General features: G+C 42.1%; 1 long non-coding RNA gene across 1 annotated transcript; it reads right to left on the bottom strand.

Annotated features, from left to right (window-relative positions):
- Positions 1 to 236: 236 nt before the first annotated feature.
- LOC306917453 lies at positions 237 to 1,717 on the bottom strand. The gene is made up of 3 exons (XR_013789183.1): positions 1,657 to 1,717; positions 1,491 to 1,558; positions 237 to 959 (listed from the first exon to the last, which is right to left on the bottom strand). It is a non-coding gene; the product is annotated as an uncharacterized lncRNA (long non-coding RNA).
- Positions 1,718 to 14,395: the final 12,678 nt, after the last annotated feature.

Raw genomic sequence — 14,395 nt, 5'->3', positions numbered from 1 at the left:
GCAAAACAATACAATACTAACAATACATTACAATCTGAATCCAAATGTACAATTACAAGCCACCTTCAATATTGCCAATTTTTGCCATTTTTTTATTTACAGCAACCCCCCCCCCCCCCCCCCCCCACACCTACACACACACTCTCTCTCCCCCCACACAGAAACTAAAAAATAAAATAAAAACACTTAACACAAACAAAAATATACCACAAAATAAATAAAGTATTATACAAAATACAAATGTAAAATACAAAAGAACAACAAAACAAAAGCAAGGAAGTAGGCAGAGGAAACAGGCCGAGGGGCAGGCCGACACCAGCCACCCGGGCCAACAGCGGGTGAGCTAGATACAGCCCTGGCGCAGACGCCAATGGACTGGCATCCACACATCTGGCCCACCTGCTGCCCGCCAAGGCAAGGCCTTTAACAAAGCCAACAACAGTGCTTATCCAAATCAGCAGCACAATCTTTCCTCTCAACTATAAAACTAAAGTACTTGTTAAGATCATTGCTTATCCAATATGGTTTGACACAACTATGAAACAAAATGACCTGGCTCTTATAAATATAACACAGTCAACAATGAATAGTAATTACATGGCCACTTATTATTACCAAATAGACATAGAAAAATGACTACAACAGTAATATGAAAAATAACAAACAAAAAGAAAAGCCGGAAAAAATATGAAAACCCTTAGTTCCCAAAGTTTGTTTTTGTTCTCGTTGGGGCTCTTTTATCTGAACTGTGACAGTGTTCGATTGGTCTTTGTCCTACCACACAAACCATGGATCTCGCCACCCAGTATGCACTGGGAATCTATCTGGGGAAACGTTGGGTATGGAGACAGTGGAGCCTCACATGCACCTTGGCTCCTCGATGGATGGGAAGGGAACCGCTGTCCTCTTCTCCACGTGAGATGCTCCAAGGGATGAGGATGGGATCTAAAAAACCTGACCTATGATAGATCAGACAAGATCCAAAACCCCACGAATTAGCATAAATTAACACCTTTTTAACTTGCATTAATTAGCTTAATCATGTTCTTTCTATAGTAATCATGTATTTAAAATACATTGAAAACCATTCAAAATAATTCAAAACACTTATTTTCTTTTACAATGTTTAATATTCAATGAACTGTTCCTTTTTCACAAAAATAAAAATAGTATGAAATGCTCCTTTAAGTATCACAATGTAATGAGTTAAATTGCATAAAGTGCACATTCAAAAGGTTTACAGGGTGTTTTGTGCAGTAACTAGGAGGTATTTATGACGCAAATGTGCTTAGTATGTACCCTTAAAATGTACCTTCAGTCAAACCCACAATTCTCATGTACATGCATATTGTATTCCTTCAGTAACAAACTGTCTTTCAAAATGTAACATGAACTTAAATACTTAAATGTAACAATAAATCATTGGCAGGATGTATTGTGGCTAAACACCATTTAAGATAATCATCTTTGTTCTACATTGTCTCACTCACCACTTCATGAATGCTGAGACTGCAATGTCACCTGGCTGCTCAGTGATTTGCAACACTCTCACACTGCTCTGCAAAGTTCAAAATGACACAATACACAAATCAGGAGTTGCCTAACAACATTAAGAATGTGAATGATTTGAATTGGAAGATTATGTTTTAGTCTTACCAGGCAGATTGCAAAAGATTGTCTCTCTGTGTTTGTTTACAACAGCACATGAAGAACCAGCCATGTGTTCAATTAACAGGAAAAGGACGTTTTCCTGCTTAAATACTAACAGGAAGTAGAATCACTGGTAGGCTGGACACAAATGCTTACAGGCTCACTGATTGGCCACTGGCAATCACAGAGCCAGGTAATTTGAATCCTTTAAAACCTGTTAGACACCCTGTTTGTTTTGCATTTTTTCTCTTTCATGTAAATAGCTTGTTTTGTATTTTAAACAGACTTGTGGAGCAACATTTTAGAACTTAAATGTGTGTTATTTCAAAAGCATTTTAGATCGTTTTTAACACTTGTAAATTGGCTGCCTGCTTTCAAGCCTGGGTAGGCTGAATTAAAAATTAGTTAATAGGATACATACGTTCATTTCAGTGATTTTTTTTTTTACAGTGAATGAATGCATTTAAGTTATATACAATATATCTAAAATGTTGCTCTACAAGTCTGATTAAAATGCCAAGAAGCTATATACATGAAAGGGAAAACAAACAAACAAACAGGATGTCTAACACGTTTTTGCAAAGGGTTAAAATTACCTGGCTCTGTGATTGCTAACCTAAGTGGCCAATCAGTGAGCCTGTAAGCGTTTATGTCCAGCCTACCAGTGATTCCACTTCCTGTCAGTATTTAAGCAGGAAAACTCCCCTTTCCTGTTCAATTGAACACATGGCTGGTTCTTCATGTGTTGTTGTAAACACACACAGAGGAACAATCTTTGCAATCCACTTGGTAAGACTAAAAAATAATCTTCCAATTCAAATCATCTGCATTCCTAATGTTGTTAGACAACTCCTGATTTGTATATTGTGTCATTTTGAACTTTGCAGAGCAGTGTGAGAGCGAGTATTGCAAATCACTGAGCAGCCAGTAGTACAGGTGACATTGCAGTCTGAGCCCATTTATTCATTGATCAGTGGTGAGTGAGACAATGTAGAACAAAGATGGTTATCTTAAATGGTGTTTTACATTTTGAAACACTTATTCCTGTACATGAGTATTTTGGGTTATGGTGATTGAATGTACATTCTTAGTGCATCTCTCACCTGATGCTAGCCAGGGAGAGATATACTAAGCACATTTGAGTCATGAATACCTCAGTTACTGCACAAAACACCCTGTAAAGCGATTGAATGTGCACTTTATGCAATTTAACTCATTGCATTGTGATACGTAAAGGAGCATTTCATAGTATTTTTGTGGAAAAGGAACAGTTCATTGAATATAGTGAATATTTGAAACATTGTAAAAGAAAATAAGTACTTTGAATTATTTTGAATGGTTTTCAATGTATTTGAAATGATTACTATAAAAAGAAAATGATTAAGCTAATTAATGCAAGTTAAAAAGGTGTTAATTTTTACTAATTCATGGGGATTTAAAAACATTTTACACAGAGTGTGTGAATAACATGCTATTGGATCTTGTCCGATCTACCATAGGTCAGTTTTTTTTTAGATTGGGTGATCCCCATCTTCATCCCCTGGAGCACATGGAGAAGAGGACAGCGCTTCCCTTCCCATCCACTGAGGAGCCCAGGTCCATGTGAGGCTCCACATTCTCCATACCCAACAATTCCCCAGATAAATTCCCAGTGCATATTGGATGGCAAGCTAACGGTTTGATTCCCCTCCCTCACGGTTTGTGTGGTAGGAAAAAGACCAATCGAACAATGTCACAATTCAGATGAAAGAGCCCCAATGACAACGGAACTAAGGGTTTTCATATTTTTGCTGGCTTTTCTTTTTGTTTGTTATTTTTCATATTACTGCTGTCTATTTGGTAATAAGTGGCCATTTAACACTTTGTTATTGATATACATCACATTTTGTTTTTAGTTTTCTGTGTGGGGGGAGGGTGTGGCTGTAAATAAAAAATGGCAATATTGAAGGTGGCTTGTAATTGTAATTTTGGATTCAGATTGTATTGTATTGTTAGTATTGCATTTCACTATTATTTATATTGATGTGACTGTGTCCAAATTTCCAGTTCATGATTACTTCATGATTAGTTAATCAAGAGTTCATGATTAGTTCATGATGAAAATGTTGTCACTTTACTTTGGGGTACAAATATCCATTAACTAACTATTAACTACAGCTAGTTCATGATGGAAATGTTGTCACTTTACTTTGGGGTACAAATATCCATTAACTAACTATTAACTACGCTAGTTCATGATGAAAATGTTGTCACTTTACTTTGGGGTGCAAATATCCATTAACTACAGCTAGTTCATGATGAAAATGTTGTCACTTTACTTTGGGGTACAAATATCCATTAACTAACTATTAACTACAGCTAGTTCATGATGAAAATGTTGTCACTTTACTTTGGGGTACAAATATCCATTAACTAACTATTAACTACAGCTAGTTCATGATGAAAATGTTGTCACTTTACTTTGGGGTGCAAATATCCATTAACTAACTATTAACTACAGCTAGTTCATGATGAAAATGTTGTCACTTTACTTTGGGGTGCAAATATCCATTAACTACAGCTAGTTCATGATTAGTTCATGATGAAAATTTTGTCACTTTACTTTGGGGTACAAATAACCTTAACTACAGCTAGTTCATGATTAGTTAATGATGAAAATGTTGTCACTTTACTTTGGGGTACAAATATCCATTAACTAACTATTAACTACAGCTAGTTCATGATGAAAATGTTGTCACTTTACTTTGGGGTGCAAATATCCATTAACTACAGCTAGTTCATGATTAGTTCATGATGAAAATGTTGTCACTTTACTTTGGGGTACAAATAACCATTAACTAACTATTAACTACAGCTAGTTCATGATGATGATAATGTCCAGAAATGACCCATAAACTACCAGGGAGACCTCTGAAGAGGGGAGTCCAAAATTATCCATAAAGCACCAGGGAGATCTCCGGAGAGACCCCTACCCACATTTGAGCACTCATCGTGGGCATAGAATTGAGAAAAAATACCTCCAGAGAGACAGAGTCTGCTCACTAACCGCTACCCACCTATGAGCACTCATCCTGGGTATAGATTTGGGCAAAATGGGGGAGTCCAAAAATGATCCATAAAGCACCAGGGAGAGCTCCGGACAGACCCCTACCCACATTTGAGCACTCATCGTGGGCATAGAATTGAGAAAAATTACCTCCAGAGAGACCGAGTCTGCTCACTAACCCTACCCGTCTATGAGCACTCATCCTGGGTATAGATTTGGGCAAAATGGGGGAGTCCAAAAATGATCCATAAAACACCAGGTGGTTTAGGTGGGTAGGGATACCCACCTTTGAGCACTCATCCTGGGTATAGATTTGGGCAAAATGGGGGAGTCCAAAAATGATCCATAAAGCACCATGCAGGGAGAGATTCGGACAGACCCCTACCCACTTTTGAGCACTCATCGTGGGCATAGAATTGAGAAAAATTACCTCCAGAGAGGCCGAGTCTGCTCACTAACCCTACCCGTCTATGAGCACTCATCCTGGGTATAGATTTGGGCAAAATGGGTGAGTCAAAAAATGATCCATAAAACACCAGGGACCCCTACCCACCTTTGAGCACTCATCGTGGGCATAGAATTGAGAAAAAATACCCTTGGGGACAACCAGGAAGGACCTCCAGAGAGACCGTCTGCTGACTAAACCTACCCGCCTTTGAGCACTCATCGTGGGCATAGATTTGGGCGAAAAAATCTGATCTATAAATGAAATCATGAATTCCATGAATCATGATTAACTAACTACAGTTAATTCATGATGAAGTCATCATTAATTCATGATGAAATAATGATTAACTAATGCTTAACTAATGTATTAGTTAATCATGAGTTAATCATTATTTCATGACCCTTATCTGCAAGTGTTACCCACATATTTTATCTTTTTAATTTTCCAAAATAGGAAGATAATGAATATCAAATATCTAAATACTGAATCAAGCAACTCAAAACATATCCGGGGTGCTCCCAAAATCCTGAGTAGACCATAAAATGACTCTGGAGCAGAGTCACACCAGCTCATGCAGATAATGTAACATTGCAATAGCAGGTAGGCCTAAATAGGCGAGTGTCCTTGTTGAATTAAATGTGCTTGTTGTGCACGATTTGTTTTGTTGTTTTGTTATTTGTGCCACATGTCAAGCTGCTGAATTGAACCCAAACGCTTTTTTAGTTTTTTTGGACATAATCATACAGCCATGGTCCGGTCTACAATCTGAGAAAAATGCAGCTTGATTAAACCGAATTATGTAAGCATAATTTAAAACATCTTTATTGTGCCTTTATGATTTTGTCAAGCAAGGGTACAAAAAAAAACTTAAAGGGATATTTCAACTTTGAATATAATATATATTTTTTTAATTTTTTACTACACATGTGAATGCAAACGTATTTGACTGAAAGTGTCATTTTTGGAAATAGGCAGTCATTTAATTTGTCACAGGCTACGGATAATTGAAATGTTCAATAAGTCATAATTAGGAATTATCATGGAACAAAAGGCTAGAATGACCATGTGGTGAGAACACACTTCGGAGGAAACTACCGTCAGGATAATTGTATAAAGTCATACTCTCCACTATAACCATTCCACAGAAATGTGTTCACTTATCTTTAACTCATTTAGGCCTGACGTCGAAATTAAAAAAAATGTCTTCTAAATCATGACAGTTTTCTGAAATACCCATGTTTCTATATCAGTGGTGCTCAATATTTCATGTCAAGGACCCCAAAATTTTTATGTAATTGGCCTCCGACCCCCATCTGAAAATATGTTGTTCCAGGGACCTCCCCCCAGAAGAAAAGATTTGAGTTAAAAACGTTATAAAAAAATAAAAAAAATATATATATTCCAAATTTGCGCCACATTTTTACGATTTTTCCAAAACAGCAGACCTACAAGCTCGTAGCGCGCGCTATGAGCTTGTAGATCTGCTATTTTTCAATAGCTAAATTATAACAATGTTTAAAACATGACGCTCTGTCCAGGAGCGTGATGATTGATCCATGTACATTCAGAGAATTAACACTTTGATTGCTACAAGATCTCGACAGGCCTATTTGGATGTTGCTACCATTTAACATTGCACAAAGGCCTTGTTCGGGGGCCCACAGCAAAATGTTCTCTTATAGCGAGAATCACACGCATACATCAAAAGAAAGCTGAACTTGTCCACTTCAATTTAAAAAATACATTTTGATTTTACCATGTTCCATTCTGGAGATATTGACCTTTTTGCAACACCTGCATTTGCCTGGAAGTGGTTATCTTGAACAGCGAGCAGAGTTATGGATGGTTTAAAGTCAGAGACATTGACAGGCAGATATAAAATTGAACCCAATAAATATCCTATACATCCTATACACCGAATGAAAGCCCTGAATGTGTACTTTTACGAGGAAAAGAGTAAACATTGATCCCATGTACAGTTAGACAGTAATTGGTTATTGAATGCAGCTTGTGCCCACCAGATAACTTCAGAGAAGACATGGACGTGAACTCCTCAATATTCACAAAATAAGGCCTATAGCGACATATAAATACTATATACCGTATGAAACAGAAGACTCTGCTTTCATAAGAAAAAAACTTCTACTGTAGTAATAATAAAAATCACACCCATGTGAAGTGAGTGGTGCAACTCTGTCCCATATTCTGTTCTCTGCTTATTCAATACAGCTCGCTATATACGGACTGAGGCAGAAAGTCATGTAAACCTTTTATTTACAGTTTGGTCTGTAAACTTCTACTGTAATAATAAAAATCACACCCCTGTGAAGTGAGCGTTGCAACTGTTCTGTACTTATTCACTACAGCTCGCTATATACGGACTGAGACAGAAAGTCATGTAAACCTTTTATTTACAGTTTGGTCTGTAAACTTCTACTGTAATAATAAAAATCACACCCCTGTGAAGTGAGCGGTGCAACTGTTCTCTACAGTTGCGCGGTGCAACTGTAGAGAACAGTTGCACAGTTGCAATATTGAGTTCGGGTCCATGTCTTCTCTGCAGTTATATCTGGTGGGCGCAATGTGCAATGTAACCAATTTATGACAAACTGTACATGGGATCAATGTTTACTCTTTTCCTCGTAAAAGTACACATTCAGGGCTTTCATTCGGTGTATAGGATGTATAGCATATTTATTGTGTTTATTGTTATATCTGCCTGTCAATGTCTGACTATAAACCTTCATAACTCTGCTTTATTTAGATGATGATGATTGCCTCATTGTCTTGATCGCAAAACATTGGGGGGGGGGGGGGGGGGTTCATGGGCACATTGGGCAGCAAAAGTCTTGATCCGTACGGCTATAAAAAGTCCCATTCCACCGTTCGGTTCAGAACTATAGTATAACGGTGAGACGCGTTGTCATCAACAGCTGATTTTGTTTTTCAAGCTAGTGAAGTATATTTACTAACAAGAGAACATGCCTGGGCATGCAGGTTGGGGGCGATGGAGGAAAAAAAAAGATTCACCCGGCTGTGATGTCGACGACAACGGATCACAACACCACGGTTTAGGACGCGGAAAAGTTCGTTATACATTACACCCGGGTCGATTACGTCCCCGATGCGTTCATTGCGGTCTTATCACTACAATTATAATGAATAAAAAAAGCGTTACAATCACACGTCCGAGCGAGCTCCGATTATGACGGTTCTGCATGGCGATACGTGATCCACCAACGGCACACTGTCTGACGTCTGTGTCTGTTGTCGTGGCGGCCCCTCGATACTGTGGTTAGGTTAGTTCGTAGTATTGTAGGCTCGGGGATCGTTTGGTCGCTACAGTATGAAGAAGGAAACATGCATCTGTCCATGTGTGTTGCAGACGTTATGCAATGCAATGCCGATCGGATCCGGTGCATATGTGTTTAGGCAGCGATCCGTTCATGTTTTTTTCCGAGAGACAGAGCCAGGACAGAGCCCCCATCTCGCAAGGCCCTCCTCCTGCAGGAGAAACAGGAGGGGAGGGGGGAATCGAGTAGTATAGTGTTGTGTGAAAGCCAATAGGTGGAGGAAAGCCTGGTGAGGCGAGGTTAGGTGAAATTTGATTCTTTTCACACACCGACTGGATCATTCCATGGGCGCGTCCATTTTACACTGGCTTAGTGGCTTCTACACGTAAAGCGGCCCGCCCTCCTGTTTTCAGGGAATATCAGCTCAAACGGTATGCTACAGCTACTAGTTCATTAGCTAAATGGATGGAACTGTGTGGTTTGGATTATCATTCAAATGCACTTGAAGCAACCACTTATAGCCACCACATGGTATAGCCAAACTACTAAACAGAATATCCTAGGGCCGATTCATACTCCTATTTTACCGCTGTTTCGGCGCTGTAGTGCCGAAATGATTTCGGCTCGTCAGCAATTTTCAGTAGCACCGAAGAGCCGACTTTAGGACGGTACCCGCCCCCCCGAACCTCAAATGACGTCACATTGTAGGCTCTACAGAGCCGAACCGACTTTTATTCGGCTCTAAAATAGGAGTATGAATCGGCCCTTAAGAGTACGAGTCCGACTATGCTGTTGCAGTGGTGAAACATATCCCTTTTCTATAAACCCGTAAATACAATGAACGCAAAACATTTGTTTATATTTGTATTTAAAACAGTCTGACAAATATAAAACCAACATTTTTCGAAACAATCCATATCTATTATAATATCATGAATCTGAGCGGGTGCAATGTGTGTTTAGACATAACAACAGTCAGACACCCTCCCTCCCCTAACCTCACAGGAAGGCACGGGTGAGTTTTAACCCGCAGCATGGAGTAGTTTTAACCCGCCATGCATGTCGAGGGCCACGGCTTTGTTTTAACCCGCCATGCATGTCGAGGGCCACGGGTTTGTTTTAACCCGCCATGCATGTCGAGGGCCACGGGTTTGTTTTAACCCGCCATGCATGTCGAGGGCCACGGGTTTGTTTTAACCCGCCATGCATGTCGAGGGCCACAGGTTTGTTTTAACCCACGATGCATGTCGAGGGCCACGGGTTTGTTTTAACCCGTCATGCATGTCGAGGGCCACGGGTTGGTTTTAACCCACCACGCATGTCGAGGGCCACGGGTTTGTTTTAACCCGCCATGCATGTCGAGGGCCACGGGTTTGTTTTAACCCGCCATGCATGTCGAGGGCCACGGGTTTGTTTTAACCCACCACACATGTCGAGGGCCACGGGTTTGTTTTAACCCGCCACGCATGTCGAGGGCCACGGGTTTGTTTTAACCTGCCATGCATGTCGAGGGCCACGGGTTTGTTTTAACCCACCACGCATGTCGGGGGCCACGGGTTGGTTTTAACCCGCCACGCATGTCGAGGGCCACGGGTTTGTTTTAACCCGCCATGCATGTCGAGGGCCACGGGTTTGTTTTAACCCGCCATGCATGTCGAGGGCCACGGGTTTGTTTTAACCCGCCATGCATGTCGAGGGCCACGGGTTTGTTTTAACCCACCACGCATGTCGAGGGCCACGGGTTTGTTTTAACCCGCCATGCATGTCGAGGGCCACGGGTTTGTTTTAACCCACCACGCATGTCGAGGGCCACGGGTTGGTTTTAACCCACCACGCATGTCGAGGGCCACGGGCTTGTTTTAACCCACCATGCATGTCGAGGGCCACGGGTTGGTTTTAACCCACCACGCATGTCGAGGGCCACGGGTTTGTTTTAACCTGCCATGCATGTCGAGGGCCACAGGTTTGTTTTAACCCGCAGCATGGATTAGTTTTAACCCGCCATGCACGTCTAGGGTCACGGGTGATTTTTAACCCGCAGCACGGATTAGTTTTAACTAGAGATGTTCCGATACTGTATCGGTATCGGGAAAAGTATCGGATCGGCCCTTATTTGTCATATCGGGTCATATCGGTATCGGCGAATATGCCAGTCTAACCACCGATCCGACACAGGGGGGTAAGGGGGTTGACACTATGGCAGGTTAATACAATGCTGGGACATTTGGAGTTTGCTTTGGAGTTGCCCCAAACTGCAAGTGCACATTTGAGCGAGGAGTCTGCTATAAACACAACACGAGATATAGCTATAAAACACAACATGAGATCACGACACTGGTATCGGTATTCGGTATCGGCTAACACAGAAATTGAGGTATCGGGATCGGATCGGAAGCGAAAAAAGTGTATCGCTAGTTTTAACCCGCCATGCACGGGTTTGTCTGACTAATGACTGTTTGTATGTCTAACCAACGTATGCACCCCATCGGGGCCCTTTATGGCTGTGTATGCTGCCACAAAGTGCCAGGCATTTAAGAAAAATAAAAAATAAAAATAAAAACATTTTATTCTCCCTTTTAAATTCATTTACTTTGTCCCTTTATTCACTGGGTTTGTAGATTTAATTAGAGTAGTGTTCCAAGAAATATACAGGTATAGATGCTGGCCATTGGTACTGGAACGCAGGCCGTGGCACTCTAGTTAAGCATTTTTAAACCATTTGACTCACTGTAACTGTGATTGGGGGCTAAACAAAAACACTTGGATTTGTTGGCACAGGTTATCACACGCAGTTACACCCTAGCCTGGGTAAACCCACTCCCCCTGCTGGACATTTCGGCAGAATGCAAATCTGGCGAGGGGGGAGGGGTTTACCCAGGCTAGTTACACCCATAGAGTATATAAAAGGATAGAGACTGAACTGGCGCAAAGCTCCGCCCCCCCCAGCTATTCATGTCAGTGGAAGTTGCTCAGTGGCGTTTTGAAGCACCCGGAAGACTGCCGGAAGTGCCGTCTCAGAACGTCTACTTCCGCATTTGACCACCAAATTTTGGTGGTCAAATGCGGAAGTGCAACCGAGCGCTCAATGTTAAAGCCCAGCTGCACGGGGTTTCCCGGTCATGAATCCACGGGTCCGCCTGTAGTCCCTCCTCCTACCACTAGGGCCGAGCGCCTCAACATTGAATAGCCTCACTGGCCCCTTGGTTACACCCCAGAGTGATGTGAACACCAAAAGCAGCCACTCTGACCACCTTGGTTCTGTGTGGGTTGGTTCTGACCATCCTGGTTCTGTGTGGGTTGGTTCTGACCACCCTGGTTCTGTGTGGGTTGCTTCTGACCATCCTGGTTCTGTGTGGGTTGGTTCTGACCACCCTGGTTCTGTGTGGGTTGGTTCTGACCACCCTGGTAGAAATATTGCACGAATCAGAGCCTATTTGTCATTGGACGATGCAAAAACGCTAATCCACGCCTTTGTTTTTTCTCGGCTTGATTACGGCAATGCACTTTTTTCTGGACTGCCTAAGAAAACAACTCACAGATTACAACTTGTCCAAAATGCAGCAGCCAGAGTTTTAACTAGAACTAAGATGAGAGAACATATTACTCCAGTTTTGGCTTCATTGCACTGGCTTCTGGTTGTTTTTAGGATTGATTTTAAAATTATTTTACTTGTTTATAAAGCTCTCAATGGTCTCGCACCTTCCTACCTACATGACTGACTGCCTAAATATGTCCCAAACCGCCCCCTAAGGTCTTCCACTGCTGGCCTGCTCGCTCTGCCTAAAAAAATGGCAACTAAAAAATACGGGGAAGCAGCGTTTTGCTTCTACGGGCCGACGGCGTGGAAAAAAACTCCCACTGTACCTTCGACAGGCAGCCTCTGTAGACATTTTTAAAGCGCAGGTCAAGACCCACTTCTACACTCTTGCTTTTAATTGATCTTTTATTTTTTTGTTATTCATGTGACCTTACAGCCATTTCAACATACGGTTTCAGAGGGGAGGGCAGTATAAGTCATGTTGCTCATGTGACAATAGGCCTATCTCACAGCCCCCTTTCCACGCCCCCCGGTATAAGTCAATGCCAACGGGAGTGCCCCCGAAAAAAGTTCTGTTGATCACTATCCCAGAATCCCCAGATTTTGCCCTAAAAAAAAAGCACAAGGTGGAGGTGAAAGTACCATCCTCCATCCCCTATCAAGGCCAAACCAATGCCTCACTTCAGGTGAAAGTACCATCCCTATCAAGGCCAAACCAATGCCTCACTTCAGGTGAAAGTACCATCCCTATCAAGGCCAAACCAATGCCTCACTTCAGGTGAAAGTACCATCCCTATCAAGGCCAAACCAATGCCTCACTTCAGGTGAAAGTACCATCCCTATCAAGGCCAAACCAATGCCTCACTTCAGGTGAAAGTACCATCCCTATCAAGGCCAAACCAATGCCTCACTTCAGGTGAAAGTACCATCCCTATCAAGGCCAAACCACTGCCTCACTTCAGGTGAAAGTACCATCCCTATCAAGGCCAAACCAATGCCTCACTTCAGTTTGCCAGTCTATACTCCCCCCCACCCCCAAGTCAATGCCAACGGGAGTGCCCCCGAAAAAGGTTCTGTTGATCACTATCCCAGAATCCCCAGATTTTGCCCTCAAGAAAAGGGTGCAACTGGAGCACAAGGTGGAGGTGAAAGTACCAAACCAGTTTGCCAGTCTATCCTCCTCCTCCTCCTCTTCCTCCTCCCCCCAGTACAGTACTAACCTCGCGTCACCAGGCTTTCCACCTCGGAGGAAAAATCCTGGTCTGTGTTACAAAATTGCCGTGTGATCCGGTCGGGAGCGGATGATATCGGTACGTCATGTTGTAGTCATCAGGCCGGAAACCATCAAATGCAAGTTTTTCCCCAATTAAAAGCATGACTCGTTCTCTCGTATCCTGCGGCATTTATTGGGAAAAGTCGGTTTGAGGGGAAAGGAAGGCCTGATGACTACAAAACAATGACTACAACATGACGTTAACGATATCATCCTGATGACTACAAAACAATGACTACAACATGACGTTAACGATATCATCCTGATGACTACAAAACAATGACTACAACATGACGTTAACGATATCATCCGCTCCCGACCGGATCATAAACCCCAAACCACCACCAACACTTCTATTCAGCTGACCGTGAGGCCCATTCTGGGCGGGAACCCCTTTTGGTGTTTTAAACATTATGTTATAATTTAGCTATTGAAAAATAGCAGATCTACAAGTTCATAACGTGCCACCGAGTGGCGCGCTATGAACTTGTAGGTCTGCTATTTTTGAAAAATCGTTAAAATGTGCCTCAAATCTTTCCGAAAATTGTCATGATTTAGAAAACTTTTTGATTTTTTTAATTTCGACGTCAGGCCTGAATGGGTTAATTCCCTCCCTGCTAAACAGGACCACTGAATCCGGACTCTCTGCGCTGGTGGTGTTTTACCCCTAGCAGGAACACCCAAGCACAATCAGGCCATCTGATGACATCCTGAAAGACCATCGTTTTAAACCGTTACATTCCCTTTTGCACACACAAAGAGATGAGCATCTCAGGTTGGTGAACAGTGATAGTGAGCTGCACGTGTTCTGCTATGTTGTTATGAGCACTTGGGAAAATATGCCACGGCTGTGATCGAAGCACCCACTGGTTTATGGATGTTGAAAAATAAAGAACATTTGGCTGCTTAAAGGTACATTCAGTGATTTGAATCAATCAAATATCACTTATTTTTTCTTTTTTTCTGGATAATCCTCCCTACTATAGAGTGTGCTGACCATATAAGGAGTTCCTCCCTGTCCCCAGTGAGCCCCTGGGGTCAAAAAACCCTAGTTTCAGTGTTGGTGGCAGGTGGCAAAACCTTCATCCAATCAGGATGAGTGGGGCCTTCCTCCAATCATGATCGAGTGGGGGCGGGCCTTGGTGCA

This window comes from Electrona antarctica (assembly GCF_951216825.1).
Source record: "Electrona antarctica genome assembly, chromosome: 24".
In the NCBI taxonomy this organism is placed as follows: domain Eukaryota; kingdom Metazoa; phylum Chordata; class Actinopteri; order Myctophiformes; family Myctophidae; genus Electrona; species Electrona antarctica.
Note: the sequence above shows the minus strand (reverse complement) of the source record. Positions and strands in the feature narration are given on the sequence as shown.